Source organism: Salvelinus alpinus, chromosome 12, assembly GCF_045679555.1.
Source record: "Salvelinus alpinus chromosome 12, SLU_Salpinus.1, whole genome shotgun sequence".
Lineage (NCBI taxonomy): Eukaryota > Metazoa > Chordata > Actinopteri > Salmoniformes > Salmonidae > Salvelinus > Salvelinus alpinus.
In genome coordinates, this window is record NC_092097.1 from 33,252,995 (window position 1) to 33,275,557 (window position 22,563).

Genomic DNA, 22,563 nt, shown 5'->3' on the forward strand with positions numbered 1-22,563 from the left:
ACGAAAATACATAGTCCGCCACCCCTTGTCTTACTAGATGCCGCTGTTCTATCCTGCCGGTACAGCGTATAACCAGCCAGCTGTATGTTGATAGTGTCATCGTTCAGCCACAACTCTGTGATGCATAAGATATTACAGTTTTTAATGTCCCGTTGGTAATTTAATCTTCCACGTAGGTCATCGATTTTATTCTCCAAAGATTGCACGCTTGGTAGCAGAATGGAAGGAAGTGGGGGTTTATTCGATTGGCTATGAATTCTCAGAAGGCAGCCTGCCCTTCGTCTCCTTTATCAATGCCTCCTCTTCACGCAAATCATGGGGATCTGGGCTTGTTCCCGAGAAAGCAGTATATCCTTCGCGTCAGGCTCGTCAGACTCGTGAAAGGAAAAAAAGGATTCTGCCAGTCCGTGGTGAGTAATCGCAGTCCTGATGTTATTTCCGGTTATAAGAGACGGAAGCAGCAACATTATGTATGAAATAAGTAAAAAAATTAGTTGCAAATAAACAAAAGAAAAAACACAATCGGTTGGGGACACGTAAAACGTCTGCCTTCCTCTCCAGTGCCATTTTAGTTCAATATGTGCACAGGGTCAAATGATCAAACCACAGACTTCTATTTGTCAAAAGTACACTACTGTTCAAAAATTTGAGGTCACTCAGAAATGTCCTTGTTTTTGAAAGAAAAGCTAATTTTCTGTCTATTAAAATAACATAAAATGTATCAGAAATACAGTGTAGACATTGTTAATGTTGTAATTGACTATTGTAGCTGGAAACGGCTGATTTTTTATGGAGTATCTACATAGGCGTGCAGAGGCCCATTATCAGCAACCATCACTCCTGTGTTCCAATGGCACATTGTGTTTGCTAATCCAAGTTTATCATTTTAAAACAGCTAATTGATCATTAAAATCCCTTTTGGAATTATGTTAGCACAGCTAGTAGTACCCGCAAAACACCAGTCTCAACGTCAACAGTGAAGATGTGACTCCGGGATGCTGGCCTTCTAGGCAGAGTACCTCTGTCCAGTGTCTGTTCTTTTGCCCATCTTAATCTTTTCTTTTTATTGGCCAGTCTGAGATATGGCTTTTTCTTTGCTGGTGTTTTGCGGGTACTATTTAATGAAGCTGCCAGTTGAGGACTTGTGAGGCGTCTGTTTCTCAAACTAGACACTCTAATGTACTTGTCCTCTTGCTCAGTTGTGCACCGGGGCCTCCCACTCCTCTTTCTATTCTGGTTAGAGACAGTTTGCACAGTTCTGTGAAGGGCGTAGTACACAGCGTTGTACGAGATCTTCAGTTTCTTGGCAATTTCTCGCATGGAATAGCCTTCATTTCTCAGAACAAGAATAGACTGACGAGTTTCAGAAGAAAGTTCTTTGTTTTTGCCATTTTGAGCCTGTAATCGAACCCACAAATGCTGATGCTCCAGATACTCAACTAGTCTAAAGAAGGCAGGTTTTATTGCTTCTTTAATCAGCACCACCGTTTTCAGTTGTGCTAATATAATTGCAAAAGGGTTTTCTAATGATCAATTAGCCTTTTAAAGTGATAAACTTGGATTAGCTAACACAACGTGCCATTGGAACACAGGAGTGATGGTTGCTGATAATGGGCCTCTGTACGCCTATGTGATTTTCTTTAAAAAATTAGGACATTTCTGAGTGACCCAAAACTTTTGAACGCTAGTGTATGTCTGGAGGTTAGACACAGGAAATTACCTGGTAAAACAGATAATTACATGGTGGGAAATAAACCACAATGACTGGAGCACAGGACTTTCTTAGCATTTACCCCACTTGGATATCATCTCAAAGGGGACAGAATAGTATAGTATAGGCTAGTATGCTTTATAGTAGGCTGTAATAGAGTGTACATATACTATATGATAGTAGTCATGAATTTAGTATAACAACATAATATTGCCACGGGATGTACTGGAAATATATATTTTTTAAATGGACTAAGATGGTTAGTTTTGGTTAGTTTTCAAAATAAGATAAGGACCACACGGACATTGGCTGCCCCAATGAGAGCGCCGCGACTCGGAGGCGAGAGCAATATAAAGCCATGACATCACATTTCCTGACGACTGCTTCCAAATGCGGAAAGATCTCGGACTGACTTTTTTCAAGCTTGCTCCGTCCGAGGAAAATAATGAATGCAGCTTATTTTTTAAAGCAATACGGATTCTCTCTTGACTTAAATGTGTATTTTAAGACGTGCCCTATTTAACGTTGGTGCTGCATTACTGTCAGTGTCTCTCCCTATGCACCATTTTTCTAGGTAAGTGAATGTTATTTTCACCACGGTGTACCGATGTGCTGTTTAGAAAAATACTTGCGAGTAGGGTCGTGGGACAAACCTTAGACTGAGTATTTAATGTAATGAAGAACGTTGCAAACAATGGTGTGCAAACAGGTTTGTAGTAGGCTACCGATACTCCCATGTACTTGGCGGTGCCTGTCGTACGTGGTGGCAATATGTAAACACAATGAACCGTTAACTGTTCATATGTGACGTTCATGGCGCTGCATTAATTTAAACGTGAGCATGAAATCGGTTAGTCAACGAACACGAATTATCGCGCCCAGACGGTCATCACGATATTATCCCAAATTAAATCTTGCTATGCAATGAACATCACCTAAGATTTGTTTCAATAACAAAAGGCCTATTAAATACCTGAACATGTAGCATTTGCTATAGCCTAAGTGCATGTAAGTGCAATGTCAGTTTTGATAACATTTTGGAACATGATACAAACTTGATCATTTTCTGAGGCTACATAACATGAAGGACTACATGGGTGGCTGTTAGCCTAGTGGTTAGAGCGTTGGGCCAGTAACCGAAAGGTTGCTACAAATCGAATCCGGAGCTGACAAGGTAAAAATCTGTCGTTCTGCCCCTGAACAAGGCAGTTACCCCACTTTTCCTAGGCTGTCATTGTAAATGAGAATTTGTTCTTAACTGACTTGCCTAGTTAAATAAAGGTAAAAAATAATATACTGTATATATATAGGGCACAACATCTGCTCAAACTACTAGCCTTGATTCTCTCTATAGTTAGTACTCTAAGGCATGCCACATTTTATAAGTGTATCTGCCTTTACTTACACAGCTACATTCTTACACTGAACAAAAATATCAATGCAACATGTGAAGTGTTGGTCCCATGTTTCATGAGCTGAAATAAAAGATCCCAGAAATGTTCCATATGTTCAAAGCTTATTTCTCTCAAATTTTTGTGCACAAATTTGTTTACATCCCTGTTAGTGAGCATTTCTCCTTTGCCAAGATAATCCATCCACCTGACAGGTGTGGCATATCAAGAAGCTGATTAAATGTCATGATCATTACACAGGTGCACCTTGTGCTGGGGACAAAAGTACACAATGTTTGGTTTTGTCACACAATGCCACAGATGACAAGTTAAGGAGCGTGCAATTGACATCCTGACTGCAGGAATGTCCACCAGAGCTGTTGCCAGAGAATTTTGTATTAATTTCTCTACCATAAGCCGCCTCCCAACGTCATTTTAGAGGATTTGGCAGTACGTCCAACCTGCCTCACAACCGCAGATCAGCTGTAACCACGCCTGCTCAGGACCTCTACAACTGGCTTCTTCACCTGCGGGATCATCTGAGACCAGCCACCCGGACAGCTGATGAAACTGTGGGTTTGGACAACCTGAAGAATTTCTGCACAAACGTCAGAAACCGTCTCGGGGAAGCTCATCTGCGTGCTTATTGTCCTCACCAGGGTCTTGACCTGACTGCATTTTGGCGTCATAACCGACTTCAGTGGGCAAATGCTCACCTTTCTATGGTAGAGGTCGAACGATTATGATTTTTCAACGCCGATAACGATTAGTGGATGATCAAAAAAAGCAGAAAGCGATTAATCGGTAGATTTTTATATATATTTGTAATAATGACAATTACAACAATACTGAATGAACACTTATTTTAACTTTAAATAGATTTTATTGATATATATTGTCTCAAATAAATAATAAAACATGTTCAATTTGGTTTAAATAATGCAAAAACAAAGTGTTGGAGAAGGTAAAAGTGCAATATGTGCCATGTAAAAAAGCTAACGTTTAAGTTCCTTGCTCAGAACATATGAAAGTTGGTGGTTCCTTTTAACACGAGTCTTCAATATTCCCAGGTAAGAAGTTTTAGGTTGTAGTTATTATAGGACTATTTCTCTCTATAACATTTGTATTTCATATACCTTTGACTATTGGATGTTCTAATAGGTACTTTAGTATTGCCAGCCTAATCTCGGGAGTTGATAGGCTTGAAGTCATAAACAGTGCAATGCTTGAAGCACAGCGAAGAGCTGCTGGCAAATGCAGGAAAGTGCTGTTTGAATGAATGCTTTCGAGCATGCTGCTGCCTACCACCGCTCAGTCAGACTGCTCTATCAAATCATAGACTTAATTATAATATAATAACACACACAAATACGAGCCTTAGGTCATTAATATGGTCAAATCCGGAAACGATCATTTCGAAAACAAAACGTTTATTCTTTCAGTGAAATACGGAACTGTTCCATATTTTATCGAATGGGTGGCATCCCTAAGTCTAAATATTGCTGTTACATTGCACAACCTTCAATGTTGTGTCATAATTATGTACAATTCTGGCAAATCAATTACGGTCTTTGTTAGGAAGAAATGGTCTTCACACAGTTCGCAACGAGCCAGGCGGCCCAAACTGCTGCATATACCCTGACTCTGCTTGCACAGAACGCAAGAGAAGTGACACAATTTCCCTAGTTAAAAGAAATTCATGTTAGCAGGCAATATTAACTAAATATGCAGGTTTAAAAATACACTGCTCAAAAAAATAAAGGGAACACTTAAACAACACAATGTAACTCCAAGTCAATCACACTTCTGTGAAATCAAACTGTCCACTTAGGAAGCAACACTGATTGACAATAAATTTCACATGCTGTTGTGCAAATGGAATAGACAACAGGTGGAAATTATAGGCAATTAGCAAGACACCCCCAATAAAGGAGTGGTTCTGCAGGTGGTGACCACAGACCACTTCTCAGTTCCTATGCTTCCTGGCTGATGTTTTGGTCACTTTTGAATGCTGGCGGTGCTTTCACTCTAGTGGTAGCATGAGACGGAGTCTACAACCCACACAAGTGGCTCAGGTAGTGCAGCTCATCCAGGATGGCACATCAATGCGAGCTGTGGCAAGAAGGTTTGCTGTGTCTGTCAGCGTAGTGTCCAGAGCATGGAGGCGCTACCAGGAGACAGGCCAGTACATCAGGAGACGTGGAGGAGGCCGTAGGAGGGCAACAACCCAGCAGCAGGACCGCTACCTCCGCCTTTGTGCAAGGAGGAGCACTGCCAGAGTCCTGCAAAATGACCTCCAGCAGGCCACAAATGTGCATGTGTCTGCTCAAACGGTCAGAAACAGACTCCATGAGGGTGGTATGAGGGCCCGACGTCCACAGGTGGGGGTTGTGCTTACAGCCCAACACCGTGCAGGACGTTTGGCATTTGCCAGAGAACACAAAGATTGGCAAATTCGCCACTGGCGCCCTGTGCTCTTCACAGATGAAAGCAGGTTCACACTGAGCACATGTGACAGAGTCTGGAGACGCCGTGGAGAACGTTCTGCTGCCTGCAACATCCTCCAGCATGACCGGTTTGGCGGTGGGTCAGTCATGCTGTGGGGTGGCATTTCTTTGGGGGGCCGCACAGCCCTCCATGTGCTCGCCAGAGGTAGCCTGACTGCCATTAGGTACCGAGATGAGATCCTCAGACCCCTTGTGAGACCATATGCTGGTGCGGTTGGCCCTGGGTTCCTCCTAATGCAAGACAATGCTAGACCTCATGTGGCTGGAGTGTGTCAGCAGTTCCTGCAAGAGGAAGGCATTGATGCTATGGACTGGCCCGCCCGTTCCCCAGACCTGAATCCAATTGAGCACATCTGGGACAACATGTCTCGCTCCATCCACCAAAGCCACGTTGCACCACAGACTGTCCAGGAGTTGGCGGATGTTTTAGTCCAGGTCTGGGAGGAGATCCCTCAGGAGACCATCCGCCACCTCTTCAGGAGCATGCCCAGGCGTTGTAGGGAGGTCATACAGGCACGTGGAGGCCACACACACTACTGAGCCTCATATTGACTTGTTTTAAGGACATTACATCAAAGTTGGATCAGCCTGCAGTGTGGTTTTCCACTTTAATTTTGAGTGTGACTCCAAATCCAGACCTCCATGGGTTGATAAATTTGATTTCCATTGATCATTTTTGTGTGATTTTGTTGTCAGCACATTCAACTATGTAAAGAAAAAAGTATTTAATAAGAATATTTCATTCATTCAGATCTAGGATGTGTTATTTTAGTGTTCCCTTTATTTTTTTGAGCAGTGTATATACTCGAGCAGTACAATAAAACTGTGTAAAATAAACATAAAATAAATCACACCTAGGAACGTAACGTTGTTTCTCGATGATTCAATCATCACAGAACTGTCTTTGCTGCTGCAGAAGAACCTACAGTCTCAACTCAAAATGACTTATGGTCCTTGAGGTGCTTGAGAGCCAAGGCTAAATTGGCAACACTCCCCAGAGTCCCGCAAACACATAGGCTACCTTAATTTGTATAGTGAACAGCAGAACTACACAGCAGTTCAGTTTTTACCTTGTCTCGTCTTTATCTAGGCTAAACACCCTGCTCTAGCAAGAATCTCTCTGCCTCCACATTGTCCTTGAAAAATCATTTTCTTTCCCTTCCAAGAAAAAAGCAGGGTCGCTGGGAGTGCGTGTGTGTGCCTGACATTCTTCTCGTGTAGTTCTTCACCGTTGCAAACTTCTTCCTCTTCATTGCCAGTTCGTTGGACAGGTCTGGGGAAAAAAGGCATCCGGCAGCCTTCCCACTGAACGCCACCCTTTTATTTTGCCGCTATCAGTACCTTGTCCCGGGCTGTAGATTGTAGGAAGCGGATGAGAACTGTTCTCTGGGGCCTATTCTCGTCTGGCATGGTTAAACTGCGATGGGTTTGTTCAATTTCTAATTTGTGCCTGTCATAAAATTCTTCTGCGGCGATTTTCTACACACACAAGATTAGTCCACCGCCAGCCTCACTCCCCTCTTTCAGATTAACCAATCTCACCGTATTTCTCCTACTTCTGTACTCAAATTCTTCGACACGATTCCACAATATATCCAGCTTTTTCTCATGATTCTCATTACCCTTCTCCAAATGAGAGATGGCATCCTCGACTGTCGAAAGCCGTCCTTCTGCCCCATCCATCCTCTTGTATCACATCAACTTTTTCCTTTACCTTGGTAGTTGTTTTTATCGTGGAGACATGGGATGCAACATCCAACAAAATCGTGTTCATCTGTCCCATTTTCTCAAATAGATCCTTCAGATTTCTCTGGGTTTACGTGTTTGTCCATGTCTTGTTGGGGGGATTCGGGAGGATTTGCTGTTTGTTAGCCGATGTGGCCTTCTGTGAATACCGTGTGTTAGGCAGAAAGAAGTTTAGCGTGTGTTGACGTTCCAATAACACCACTTTAGCGAGATATTTCAAAATGTAAATTCTTTATATTAAACTGTACTTCAGGTCAGTATATTAAGATACATGAAAGTGTATGCCGTTGAATTTCAGTATTTACATGTGGGTATTAGGAGCTCTAACGTGATGCCATCTCTTTCGGCGGTCCCACGTGACTCTCGTGTTCCCATTATTGAATGCAAGGGTTCTTATTTAGGGTTGGCTCTGTAATTGTATAACCGTGTAGCCTTACCGATGATTATGGATGAAGGCCGTGATTAAAATAACCGTCAATCATTCCAATATATTTACTTAAAAATATAATAATGTATCAATATAACCAACAGTAGTGTAAATTAACAAATTGTTTTTGTACCTTAATCCATCAAACTGTCTCCATCTCCTCCCTCCAATGTGCGCTCTGTCCTTAAATGTGCTCACTTTTGTAACATCGACGTAGGGAGTCAGGAAGCAGGTGCAGTTAGGGAGTTTTTTTTATATTAACGAACATAAGACGATACGAAACAAGAGCAACGCCTGACAATGAAACATAACCAATACTACCTGAGGGTTGAATACAATGGAGTGCTGGATAAAGGGGGAGTAATCAGGGAAGTGATGAAGTCCAGGTGTGACTGAGGCGCAGGAGTGCGTAATGATGGGTTGCCAGGACTGGTGGTTAGTAGACCGGCGAAGTCTCGTGCCGGAGAGCGGGAGTAGACATGACAGTTTTGTTGATGCTGTAACATGATCTTTATCTTTACTACCTTTTAGCTGACTAAACTCCACAGTGAAGGACGTTTCTGATGAACTAAACTAATGGAGTGGAGCAGAGACCAGGCTTTGGAATTCAGCCCTGACTACATCGATTTTTCCCAAAATCAATTTAAAAAAAGTTTTTATTATGAAAAGCTAACCTTGTACCTATGTTTGTCCTCTGTAGTTGCATGCCTTTCTTTGGTTGCTGAAATCCATATTTTTTCTAATAACGTTATTCAAATACTGTACAACCACTGACTGTTTCCTTGTTGCGATTCAATTGGCACATGCATTTGCGCTGAGTTGCCATCTTAGAGCAACATTAATGAGCAAACATTCGGTGGTTGTATTTGATTAACATTTATTGATAAAGTATGGATTTCAGCAAACCAAGGTACAAGGTTAGCGTTTCATAATATTATTTTTTGAAAGTATTGATCTTGGCCGAATTGATGTAGTCTGAGCTGAATTCCACAACGCCTCTCCTCCACTCCGTTGGAATTAATTAAACTTCCTTCAAGTGGAGTTTAGTCAGCTATACTACCCTATGCATAGTGCTCTGGCTATACATTTTATTTGGTTTGTAAAGTTGCAAAAACAATGCCAAAAGCCACCATCTCTACTGAATGAACTACCAAATGTCATTCTTGGTGTGTGGACATTTATAAATGAATGTGAATCCGAGACAAAGTGATGAAAAACAAAGTTGAAATCCATGCTAGGCTAGCAAGCGTAATGTGTGCAACTGCATGACCACTGCTTGATTACTTTTTTTTACTGCAGTTGCTAGGGTTTGTCGCTATATTTAGCGAGCTTTCAGACCCCTCCAGCGACTTATTGGTAAGAGGTTAGCGACAAATTCGGCTACTTTTCAGGTTACCTTTGAGGAGTTTTGACACTGAGGATTTCTATCATTTTTATAACATTTAGGCAGAGAAGCGAGAGGGGGTGAAAATGCTATGTCGAGGACCGCCGTTGTAGCCTCTTACGAACCATCCCGATCTTGCGAAGCAGAATGTAAACTTGTGAGAACAGGTTGCTTCACATGAGGCTCTCGCAGTTGTACCTCAGCAAGCGTCGTCAACGCGGCAACGGCAAGACGTCATCTAGTGATTTCTTCTATCGACAAATCAAGGAGCCAATAGCGATTCTCACTGAAAAATAGTTGGCAACACTGGCTATAAACGGTGAAGGTGCACATTTGCCTGACAAATAATTCCATGACCGTCACAGCCCTATTTTATTAACACACAAGCATAAATACTCTATATATACTGAGTTGAGATGCACCCCCTTTCTTGCCCTCAGAACAGCCTCAATTCGTCAATGCATGGATTCTACACAGTGTCAAAAGCGTTTCACAGGGATGCTGGCCCATGTTGACTCCAATGCTTCCCACAGTTGTCAAGTTGGCTGGACGTCCTTTGGGTGGTGCACCATTCTTGATCCACACGGCAAACTGTTGCGTGTGAGAAACCCAGCAGTGTTGCAGTTCTTTACACACTTTTAAACCTGTGCCCCTGGCACCTAATACCATTCCCTGTTCAAAGGCACTTACATATTTTGTCTTGCCCATAACCCTCTGCACGGCACACATACATAAGCCATGTCTCAAGGCTTAAAAATCCTTCTTTCACCGGTCTCCTCGCCTTCATCTACACTGATTTGAAGTGGCTCAATAAGGGATCATAGCTTTCACCTGTATTCATCTGGTCAGTCTGTCATGGAAAGAGTGGCTGTTCCTAATGTTTTGAACATTCAGTGTATATTCTATGAATTTTCACATGCCCATCACAACTGGTTCTCCATAGTGAAATTGGTTTCTATATTCTCTCCTCCTCTCCCTTATCTGCAACTCTTTTCTAATCCTGCTTAAGGGTTCTGCCCCTCGATGACAGCAGAAACAGCCCTCCCTGCCGCGTGTTCAATGGCCTGGGTGGGATGGATGGAGTGAGTGGACTTTTCGTTGTTGTTCAAGAGGTTTATTCAAACCAATGCTTGATTTTCTTCTCATACTGAAGGCACGTGATAATGTCGACCTGTAGACTGTGTTTTGAAAGGGTTCTCTATTCCAGTGTATGAATATGTATTCCAGAAATTCCAAACTGTTATAGGTGTCCCCCAAATGGCACCCTATTCCCTACATAGTGCACTACCTTTAAACAACTGATCTCAAGTAGTGCACTATGTAGGGAATAGGGTGCCATTTGGGACGCACACATCCTCACTATGTAGGGAACAGGGTGCCGTTTGGGATGCTCTCTCCGTCGACATGGTGATCACAATAATGAGGTCAGCTGTGTTGAGAGAAATGTTCCCCATAGGCTAGCTGTAAACAGATCGAACTTTGAGCCTCCTGTGCTAGCTTGAGAAAATCCACGGCAAAATTTAATGTCATCACTCCATCCTATGCATGTGGGATAGCAGAGCTTGATTTAACCACAGTGGGCGTTATCATTCAAAACATTGGTTACAGATTTTGTAAGTAAGTTGCAATAAAGAATGGGGTCTTATTAAAAGTTCCAAGTGCACTGCATGTCTGTCTGCCGGGGCACTTTGCACACTGAATCATCTCTCTTGTCAGGATTTGTAGTGAATGTGAGCAGCAATATGAATTTGGCTTACAGCATGCTTGGTAATGTAACAGACTATATGTCTGACTTTATAGGAATGTGCTTTGTTTGGCCGTGACTCAATAAATCATCCTCATTATCCAGCAGCCATGTTGAATGAGCCATTCCATGAAACATCACATGCAATATCGCCACATCTGCTCTGCACATTTCCTTGAACGCGTGTTCTCGGTGACTATGGCCTGTTGGATATTTCATATGAAATCAATCAGCACATCCACTGGCTTCATCCATTTGATCTCACGTCTGGAATGTGGAAGCTGCATTATTGGAGGGTGGCAAGGCAATGGAGTTGTGCTCTGCTTTGTCCCCAGATAGTGGTTTCCTGTGGTCAACTAGCAGGGAGGTGATATGAAAGACCAAGGCCTCTGATTACAACACTGTTTGCCTCCTAAATGGTACAATATTCCCTACATAGATCCATATGGGTCCTGGTCAAAAGTAGTGCACTATATATAGAGAATAGGGAGCCATTTGGGACGTAATTCAAATAATTTTATTTGTCGCATACACATGGTTAGCAGATGTTAATGCGAGTGTAGCGAAATGCTTGTGCTTCTAGTTCCGACAATGCAGTAATAACCAACAAGTAATCTAACCTAACAATTCCACAACTACTACCTTATACACACAAGTGTAAAGGGATAAAGAATATGTACATAAAGATATATGAATGAGTGATGGTACAGAACGGCATAGGCAAGATGCAGTAGATGGTATAGTGTACAGTCTATACATATGAGATGAGTAATGTAGGGTATGTAAACATTATATTAAGTGGCATTGTTTAAAGTGGCTAGTGATACATTTTTACATAATTTCCATCAATTCCCATTATTAAAGTGGCTGGAGTTGAGTCAGTATGTTGGCAGCGGCCACTAAATGTTAGTGGTGGCTGTTTAACAGTCTGATGGCCTTGAGATAGAAGCTGTCTCTCGGTCCCTGCTTTGATGCACCTGTACTGACCTCGCCTTCTGGATGATAGCGGGGTGAACAGGCAGTGGCTCGGGTGGTTGTTGTCCTTGATGATCTTTATGGCCTTCCTGTGACATCGGGTGGTGTAGGTGTCCTGGAGGGCAGGTAGTTTGCCCCTGGTGATGCGTTGTGCAGACCTCACTACCCTCTGGAGAGCCTTACGGTTGTGGGCGGAGCAGTTGCCGTACCAGGCGGTGATACAGCCCGACAGGATGCTCTCGATTGTGCATCTGTAGAAGTTTGTGTGCTTTTGGTGACAAGCCGAATTTCTTCAGCCTCCTGAGGTTGAAGAGGCGCTGCTGCGCCTTCTTCACAACGCTGTCTGTGTGGGTGGACCAAATCAGTTTGTCCGTGATGTGGACACCGAGGAACTTAACTTTCCACCTTCTCCACTACTGTCCCGTCGATGTGGATAGGGGGGTGCTCCCTCTGCTGTTTCCTGAAGTCCACAATCATCTCCTTTGTTTTGTTGACGTTGAGTGTGAGGTTATTTTCCTGACACCACACTCCGAGGGCCCTCACCTCCTCCCTGTAGGCCGTCTCGTCGTTGTTGGTAATCAAGCCTACCACTGTAGTGTCATCCGCAAACTTGATGATTTGAGTTGGAGGCGTGCATGGCCACGCAGTCGTGGGTGAACAGGGAGTACAGGAGAGGGCTCAGAACGCACCCTTGTGGGGCCCCAGTGTTGAGGATCAGCGGGGTGGAGATGTTGTTACCTACCCTCACCACCTGGGGGCGGCCCGTCAGGAAGTCCAGGACCCAGTTGCACAGGGCGGGGTCGAGACCCAGTGTCTCGAGCTTGATGACGAGTTTGGAGGGTACTATGGTGTTAAATGCTGAGCTTTAGTCGATGAACAGCATTCTCACATAGGTATTCCTCTTGTCCAGATGGGTTAGGGCAGTGTGCAGTGTGGTTGCGATTGCGTCGTCTGTGGACCTATTGGAGTGGGTCTAGGGTGTAGGGTGGAGGTGATATGGTCCTTGACTAGTCTCTCAAAGCACTTCATGATGACGAAGTGAGTGCTACGGGGCGGTAGTCGTTTAGCTCAGTTACCTTAGCTTTCTTGGGAACAGGAACAATGGTGGCCCTCTTGAAGCATGTGGGAACAGCAGACTGGGATAAGGATTGATTGAATATGTCCTTAAACACACCAGCCAGCTGGTCTGCGCATGCTCTGAGGACGCGGCTGGGAATGCCGTCTGGGCCTGCAGCCTTGCGAGGGTTAACACGTTTAAATGTTTTACTCACCTCGGCTGCAGTGAAGGAGAGCCCGCAGGTTTTGGTAGCGGGCCGTGTCAGTGGCACTGTATTGTCCTCAAAGCGAGCAAAAAAGTTATAGTCTGTCTGGGAGCAAGACATCCTGGTCCGCGACGGGGCTGGTTTTCTTTTTGTAATCCGTGATTGACTGTAGACCCTGCCACATACCTCTTGTGTCTGAGCTGTTGAATTGCGACTCTACTTTGTCTCTATACTGGGACTTAGCTAGTTTGATTGCCTTGCGGAGGGAATAGCTACACTGTTTGTATTCGGTCATGTTTCCGGTCAGCTTGCCCTGGTTAAAAGCAGTGGTTCGCGCTTTCAGTTTCACGCGAATGCTGCCATCAATCCACGGTTTCTGGTTTGGGAAAGTATAATATAGTATAATTCAAGTCTCTCTCTGCCCAGCTCCATCACATGCCAGTTTACACAACTATTGTATAGTATATTTCAAAGGCTCTGTGCCCAGCTCTATCATGTCAGATTACACATAACTAATGTATATTTCATTCTTTCTCTGCTCTTCTTTTATTATTAGTGTGTGTCTTTCTCACCCTGGAACTGCTGTGCTGTTACATAAGGCTGTGTGAAACGCAAAGGGACCAGAGTTATTTATAGACAGGGTTTGTTGTTGATGTGCAGAAGGCACTGTGTGTGTGTGTCTGTGTTGACACCTTTTAGCACATCATCCTTTGATATTCATCATGACTAATTGTGCAGTAGATGTGGTCATAAAGAGCCTTTTGATCAGTTTTGTTTCTCTATGCGAGGAGCCTGTTTGCCTCCCAATATGGCACCTTATTCCTTATATAGTACACTGCTTTTGACCAGAGCCCTATAGGCTACATTTAAAAGTAGTCCACTACATAGGAAATGCGTCCCAAATGGCACCCTATTCCCTGTTTGTTAGGCTGCACATCGAGGATCTATACGATCTCTGTGTCCTCTGGATCAGTTGGCGACGTGCCGACACACATTCTTACGAGGAATGTCACAATGACAAAACCAAGTAACCTCTAGTTTAGGTCAGTGATTCCCAAACTGTGGCTGCAATTTGTACTATAATTTGTACTATTTTCTACATTGTAGAATAATAGTGAAGACATCAAAACTATGAAATAACACACATGGAATCATGTAGTGACCAACAAAAGTGTTAAACAAATCAAAATATACTTGAGATTCTTCAACGTAGCCACCCTTTGCCTTGACAGCTTTGCAAACTCTTGGCATTCTCTCAACCAGCTTCATGAGGTAGTCACCTGGAATGCATGTCAATTAACAGGTGTGCCTTGTTAAAAGTTAATTTGTGGAATTAATTTCCTTAATGCGTTTGAGCCAATCAGTTGTGTTGTGACAAGGTAGGGGTGGAATGCAAAAGATAGCCCTATTTGGTAAAAGACCAAGTCATATTATGGCAAGAACAGCTCAAATAAGCAAAGAGGAATGACAGTCCATCATTACTTTAAGACTTTAAGACAAAATTTCGTGTGAATTTTGAGGTCGGGTGACTGTGGAGGCCAGTGTGAATCAGGCCTTCATGGTCGAATTGCTACAAAGAAACCACTACTAAAGGACACCAATAAGATGAGACTTGCTTAGGCCAAGAAACATGATCAATGGACATTCGACCGGTGGAAATCTGACCTTTGGTCTGGTTAATCCAAATTTGAGATTTTTGGTTCCAACCGCCGTGTCTTTGTGAGACGCAGAGTAGGTGAACGGACGATCTCTGCATGTGTGGTTCCCACCGTGAAGCATGTAGGAGGTGTGGGGGTGCTTTGCTGGTGACTGTCTGTGATTTTATTTAGAATTCAAGGCACACTTAAACAGCATGGCTACCACAGCATTCTGCAGCAATACTCCATCCCATCCGGTTTGCGCTCAACAGGACAATGACCCAAAACACACCTCCAGGCTGTGTAAGGGCTATTTGACCAAAGAGAGCGATGGAGTGCTGCATCAGATGACCTGGCCTCCACAGTCACCCGACCTCAACCAAACTGCGATGGTTTGGGATGAGTTGGACCACAGAGTGACGGAAAAGCAGCCAACAAGTGCTCAGCATGTGGTAACTCCTTCAAGACTGTTGGAAAAGCATTCCTCATGAAGCTGTTTGAGAGAATGCCAGGAGTTTGCAAAGCTGTCATCAAGGCAAAGGGTGGCTACTTTAAAGAATCAGAAACCTAAAATATATTTTGATTCAACACTTTTTTGGTTACTACATTATTCCATACAGTATGTGTAATTTCTTTGTTTTGATGTCTTCATTATTATTCTACAATGTAGAAAATAGTACAAATAAAGAAAAACCCTTGACTCCATTTTGTTGCTCCCAGCCTATAGACAGAAACTAAAACAGGAAACGCCTGTGCTCAGGTCTGTTCAACGCTGGTCCGACCAATCTGATTCCACGCTTCAAGATTGCTTCGATCACGTGAACTGGGATATGTTCTGGATAGAGTTGAACAACATTGATGTATACGCTGATTCAGTGAGCAAGTTTTTTAGCAAGTGCATCGGTGATGTTGTACCCACGGCGACTTAAAACCTTCCCCAACCAGAAACCGTGGATTGATGGCAGCATTCGCGCAAAACTGAAAGCGCGAACCACTGCTTTCAATCAGGGCAAGGCGACCGGAAACATGACCGAATACAAACAGTGTAGCTATTCCCTCCGCAAGGCAATCAAACAAGCTAAGCGTCAGTATAGAGACAAAGTAGTCGCAATTGAACGATTCAGACACGAGAGGTATGTGGCAGGGTCTACAGTCAATCACGGACTACAGAAGAAAACCAGCCCCGTCGCGGACCCCGATGTCTTGCTCCCAGACAAACTAAACAACTTCTTTGCTCGCTTTGAGGACAATACAGTGCCACCGACACGGCCAGCTACCAAAACCTGCAGGCTCTCCTTCACCGCAGCCAACGTGGGTAAAACATTTAAACGTGTTAACCCTCGCAAGGCTACCGGCCCAGACGGCATCCATAGCCGTCTGAGCTAAACGACTATCGCCCCGTAGCACTCACTTCCGTCATCACGAAGTGCTTTGAGAGACTAGTCAAGGATCACATCACCTCCACCCTACCTGACACCCTAGACCAGGGGTGGGCAAACTTTTTGACTCGCGGGCCACAATGGGTTCTAAAATTTGACAGAGGGGCCGGGCCAGGAGCATTTGGAGGGAGTGTTTGGGCCGGATATACTAAAGCATTAAATGTAGTGTGTGCAAACCTCATAGCACAGTAAGAACACTACAACCCAATTTATTAACTGTCTTTCAAATGTGAAAAATAGCCCTTATCAGTTAATAAATTTGTCTCAAGGAATATGCAAGATATGGCATTTACATACTATTTCGCAGATACCGGGATGAGGAAATGTAAATAGATTAAAATAACATACGCACTGTGATTTATCAAGATTGCGTCTGTTTTTAATAAGTTTCAATCGAAGGTGCAAAGTTAAAGAAATCAACATTTATTGAAAAATGGAATCACTTTCAACATTCAAAACATATTATTACACAACGAAATACTCAAGCTCAATAATATCTACTTGTGTTAAACTCCGCAAAATCATGGATGGATTGTCCTGACCGCGCGCTCTACAAACTCGCCACGGACGCCCTCGCCTTCACGCGCAAACAGTACACGTGTATCGTTGCCAAGCACACAGACATAGGCTGTATTAAATATCCTACCTGCAGCTGAAAATTTAAATTTAAATTAAGAGCGATGTGCGGCGTGTTAATAAAGCTACTGTACCGCTGCTGTGCGTAAATGCGCATTGCTCTTAATTAAAAGACGCACTTCCAAACTTTCCATATGCATTTTTTCATAACACAGCAGAAAAACTCACCATTTCAGTGGGAACAGTGTTGTTGGTCTCCCTTTTTTGCCAGTGCATCAAAGTCTGGAGTTAGTTTTGTTGTGGCAATTCTCGCTTAATGGTGACGTGAAACGAAGTGAAAATTAAAGTGAAATAAAGAGAAATACGCGCCACTCCAACAACGGTCAATGTGTTTTGAGTGCGCCATCTATTGGGGAAACGTGGGCATTGCAGGGAAAGGGGAAAAAAAGGAGGTTTTTACTATAATTTGGACAAGTTCGGCGGGCCGGATTAAAAAGCCTAACGGGCCGTATGTGGCCCGCGGGCCGTAGTTTGCCCATGTCTGCCCTAGACCCACTCCAATTTGCATACCGCCCCAATAGGTCCACAGACGACGCAATCGCAACCACACTGCACACTGCCCTAACCCATCTGGACAAGAGGAATACCTATGTAAGAATGCTGTTCATCGACTACAGCTCAGCATTTAACACCATAGTACCCTCGTCATTAAGCTCGAGACCCTGGGTCTCAACCCCGCCCTGTGCAACTGGGTCCTCGACTTTCTGACGGGACGCCCCCAGGTGGTGAGGGTAGAAAACAACATCTCCACGCCGCTGATCCTCAACACTGGGGCCCCACAAGGGTGCGTTCTCAGCCCTCTCCTGTACTCCCTGTTCACCCACGACTGCGTGGCCATGCACGCCTCCAACTCAATCATCAAGTTGGCAGACGACACTAGAGTGGTAAGCTTGATTACCAACAACGACGAGACGGCCTACAGGGAGGAGGTGAGGGCCCTCGGAGTGTGGTGTCAGGAAAATAACCTCACACTCAACGTCAACAAAACAAAGGAGATGATCGTGGACTTCAGGAAACAGCAGAGGGAGCACCCCCCCATCCACATCGACGGGACAGTAATGGAGAAGGTGGAAAGTTAAGTTCCTCGGCGTACACATTACGGACAAACTGAAATGGTCCACCCATGCAGACAGCGTGGTAAAGAAGGTGCAACAGCGCCTCTTCAACCTCAGGAGGCTGAAGAAATTTGGCTTGTCACCAAAAACCCTCAAACTTTTACAGATGCACAATCGAGAGCATCCTGTAAGGCTTTATCACCACCTGGTACGGCAACTGCTCTGCCCACAACCGTAAGGCTCTCCAGAGGGTAGTGAGGTCTGCACAACGCATCACCAGGGGCAAACTACCTGCCCTCCAGGAGACCTACAGCACTAGATGTCACAGGAAGGCCAAAAAGATTATCAAGGACAACAACCACCCAAGCCACTGCCTGTTCACCCCGCTATCATCCAGAAGGTGAGGTCAGTACAGGTGCAGCAAAGCTGGGACCGAGAGACTGAAAAACAGCTTCTATCTCAAGGCCATCAGACTGTTAAACAGCCATCACTAACATTGAGTGGCTGCTGCCAAACTTTTGACTAGTACTGTATTTTTTTTACTTACTCTTGAAAGTTGTAATAGTAGAATGTGCAATTTCAAAATTGGCTAGTGCATAACCAGTTTTGCATACCTTAGAGCTATTTATAGCTAGATCAACTAGCCCATGTAATCTGTTTTTAGCTCGATTCTTTTAGTCCATAGATTTTTTTTGTAATGTCTTAATCACTTAAATATCACATGAATGCACATTAGACATGGCAAAATGTATAGAAATGCAAGAATTTGCTTTAACTGCGAAATGTTCTCTGTGCCAACAACAGGGGTGTGAACAATTTGTATAATGAACAGTACTTGTGCACATAGACATAGACTTGGTGCACGCAGGGTGGGGGGTGGTGTGATGTTCCCCAATGCTGGCAGGGGGGCCTGAGTGAAAATGTTTGGGAATCCTTGGTTTAGGTGACACAATGTCCATACAGGCCTCTTGGCTTCAGATGGTTTGACCTTCAGCGACCTTTTTAAATAAACCCAGTGGTCAATCCCATTACATCTCAACATTTACAGTATGTGTGTCCCAAATGGCACCCCATTCCCAATGTAGTGCACTACTTTTTAGCAAGGCCCAAATGGGTGACATTTAGGACAGAACTTATATCTTCTGCTTGTCTAGAATGGCACTGGTTTGATTAATCCTGCCAACAGATTGGTGGGCAAAGCAGTTTGTAATGCTGTTTGGAATGCACTGACAATGGCAGAGTCAGAGTATTTTAACTAATTAACCCTGGCACAAGGAACCCACTGGAGATTTTTTACATTGGTATGGAGATGACACCATTTTAGATTTAATTCCATTTTGCCCATGTCCCCTCCTTAGTTACCCTCCTCCCGATACTGTGCTTGTCTGCAGTGTAAAATACCCCGTTCTCTGCAGAGCCATCCCTAAAAAAGAATTGAACAGGAGCTCACAGGTGACATGAGAATATACACTGGCAGAAATGGCTCAGATGAATAAAGATGGTGACAGTATGAAAATCACAGCCTCTTTGTGCCTCTGACTCGGTCCTCGATATGCTACAGTCAGGGGGAAAAAATAGAACATTTAGAGAGCCTTATCCCAAAATGATGCAAAGCCATACCCAAGAGGCCAGGGATTGTTTGAGGAGTCAAGCTGATATGTAAACACGTGTGTGTGTGTGAAATATATGTGCCTGATCAATGTGGTTGGTCTGAGGGGTGTTCCACATACAGAAGAGGACGGCTTCTAGCCACCATTCTTAATTTTCACAAAGAGGCAGGGATGAGGGAGGGGGGTGTTCGCTACAACCTAACCCCCACTGATTTGTTCACCGGTATGAAAGGCAGAAAATGTCATAGCAGATTTTATTTCGATTTGTGTGTTTTAAAGAAGCTGCTACTTGTCGATTTTCACATTCACTTTGCTATGGCGGGTGGCAAGGATGCACGTTTAAATATTTAGCTGTTTGGCTCTAAAAAGCCTTGTGTTGTTAGATGCTACATATGGAGGATGCAAGATTACAGCTTTGTTGCCACTGCAGGTCTGGGCTGGGGTATATAACGGGGTCATATACCCAAATCTCGAAGTAATTACAAAGATCTTAGTGGATTGATATCACTAACATGGCTAGATGGCAGTCAACCGGCATATCTTTAACTTTTCTATAAGGGATTCAAATGAGATGAGTTCTCAACAGGCAACTCCTGCACCAAAAGAGAATAGTATCGAGCAGGGGTCTCCAACCTTTTCTAGCATGAGAGCTACATAAAATAAAAATTAAACCTGTTGTGAGCTACTCCATTTTCTTCTAGCTTTCAAATGGGCACATTCTTCTTCTTTCCTCTGCAACTCTTCCCCAGGTCCTTAGTGCACTACTTTCTCTTGAACACTGTTTTCTGTCAAGATACCTGGTAAAATAATGGTTAATTAACAACTCTAAGGGGGGCCTTCAAAAATCAACCCCCAAAACATATTCTCCCAAATTCTGTCTTTATTTTTTCCCAAAGTCACCTAAATTGTGTCACCATCTGGTTTTTATTTGTTATTAATTTTACACTCAAAATTACAACTGTTCATAGAGAAACAACGAAACTGGATTTTCTGAGCCTATGTAAATGCTTAAATCACATCAGAAGAAACACTTTTGTTAGGCTTGATATAAAACTAACAAATGTAGTAATTCCCCTTTAGTTGCTCATCTGGCCCTTTTTTAATTGTTAATATCAAATTGTATTTGTCACATGCACCGAATACAACAGTGAAATGCTTACTTACAAGCCCTTAACCAACAATGCAGTTTAGTTTTCAGAAAATACCAAAAAGCAATAGCGGGGCTATATACAAGGGGTACCGGTACAGAGTCCATGTGTGGGGTCACCGGTGTCGAGGTAATATGTAGGTAGAGTTATTAAAGTGATTATGCATAGATAATAACAGAGAGTAGCAGCAGCGTTCTGGGGGGGGGGGGCAATGCAAATAGTCTGGGGAGCCATTTGATTAGCTGTTCAGGAGTCTTATGGCATGGGGGTAGAAGCTATTTAGGAGCCTCTTGGACCTAGACGTGGCGCTCCGGTATCGCTTGCCCTGCGGTAGCAGAGAGAACAGTCTATGACTAGGGTGGCTGGAGTCTTTGGCAATTTTTAGGGCCTTCCTCTGACACTGCCTGGTGTAGAGGTCTTGGATGGCAGGAAGCTTGGCCCCGGTGATGTACTGGGCCATACGCCCTACCCTCTGTAGTGCCTTTTTTATTTCACCTTTATTTAACCAGGTAGGCTAGTTGAGAACAAGTTCTCATTTACAACTGCGACTTGGCCAAGATAAAGCAAGGCAGTGCGACACAAACAACACAGAGTTACACATGGAATAAACAAGTGTACAGTCAATAACATAATAAAAAAAGGTCTATATACAGTGTGTGCGAATGGCGTGAGGAGGTAAGGCAATAAATAGGCCATAGTAGCGAAGTAATTACAATTTAGCAAATTAACACTGGAGTGATAGATGAGCAGATGGTGATGTGCAAGTAGAAATATTGGTGTGCAAAAGATCAAAAAAGTAAATATAAACAATATGGGGATGAGGTAGGTAGATTGTGTGGACTATGTACAGCTGCTCAGATAGCTGATGTTTAAAGTTAGTGAGGGAAATATAAGTCTCCAGCTTCAGCGATTTTTGCAATTCGTTCCCGTTGTTGGCAGCAGAGAACTGGAAGGAAAGGCGGCCAAATCAGGTGTTGGCTTTGGGGATGACCAGTGAGATATACCTGCTGGAGCGCGTGCTACGGGTGGGTGTTGTTATTGTGACCAGTGAGCTGAGATAAGGCGGAGCTTTACCTAGCATAGACTTATAGATGACCTGGAGCCAGTGTGTCTGGCGACGAATATGTAGCGAGGGCCAGCCGACTAGAGCATCCGCCTTGCGGTCGGAGGCCGAGCAGTTGCCATACCAGGCAGTGATGCAACCCGTCAGGATGCTCTCGATGGTGCAGCTGTAAAACCATTTGAGGATTTGAGGACCCATGCCAAATCTACAAAGGGGGAATAGGTGTTGTCCCCAATTCACAACCGTCTTGGTGTGCTTGGACCATGTTAGTTTGTTGGTGATGTGGACATCAATGAACTTAAAACTCTCAACCTGTTCCACTTTCCACCATTTCCATAGGACATAGGAAAATATTTTCTGCCAGGACTGCCTGTCGATGAGAGTGGGGGCGTGCTCGGGCCTCTTTCCTGTAGTCCACAATCATCTCCTTTATCTTGATCACGTTAGGGAGAGGTTGTTGTCTTGGCACCACACGGCCAGGTCTCTGACCTCCTCCCTATAGGCTGTCTCGTCGGTGATCAGGCCTTCCACTGTTGTGTCATCGGCAAACTTAATGATGGTGTTGGAGTCATGCCTGTCCATGCAGTCATGAGTGGACAGGGAGTACATGAGGGGACTGAGCACACACCCCTGAGGGGCCCCCTGTTGAGGATAATCTACAGTAGCAAGTGAGGAATGTCAACCCACAAGACAGTTATCACATCAACTGGCTACACACTGAGTGATAGACAAACGTGCGCACCACACAGACTGACGGGGGCAATATTACGGGAAATTAATTGGCAGATATTGTCTTAGGTTTGTGGCTAACCAGGGGTGGGATAATGT

The 22,563-nt window shown here is 43.9% G+C and overlaps 1 protein-coding gene across 5 annotated transcripts in view; it reads left to right on the top strand.

Moving 5' to 3' along the window:
- Nucleotides 1–2,063: 2,063 nt before the first annotated feature.
- Nucleotides 2,064–22,563, top strand: part of LOC139535924 (nck-associated protein 5-like) — a 115,360-nt gene continuing 94,860 nt past the window's right edge. For all 5 annotated transcript variants that reach the window (XM_071335886.1, XM_071335887.1, XM_071335889.1 and 2 more), the window contains exon 1: nt 2,064–2,285. The gene's annotated coding sequence lies outside the window, so the exon portion shown is untranslated. The remainder of the gene's footprint in view (nt 2,286–22,563) is intronic.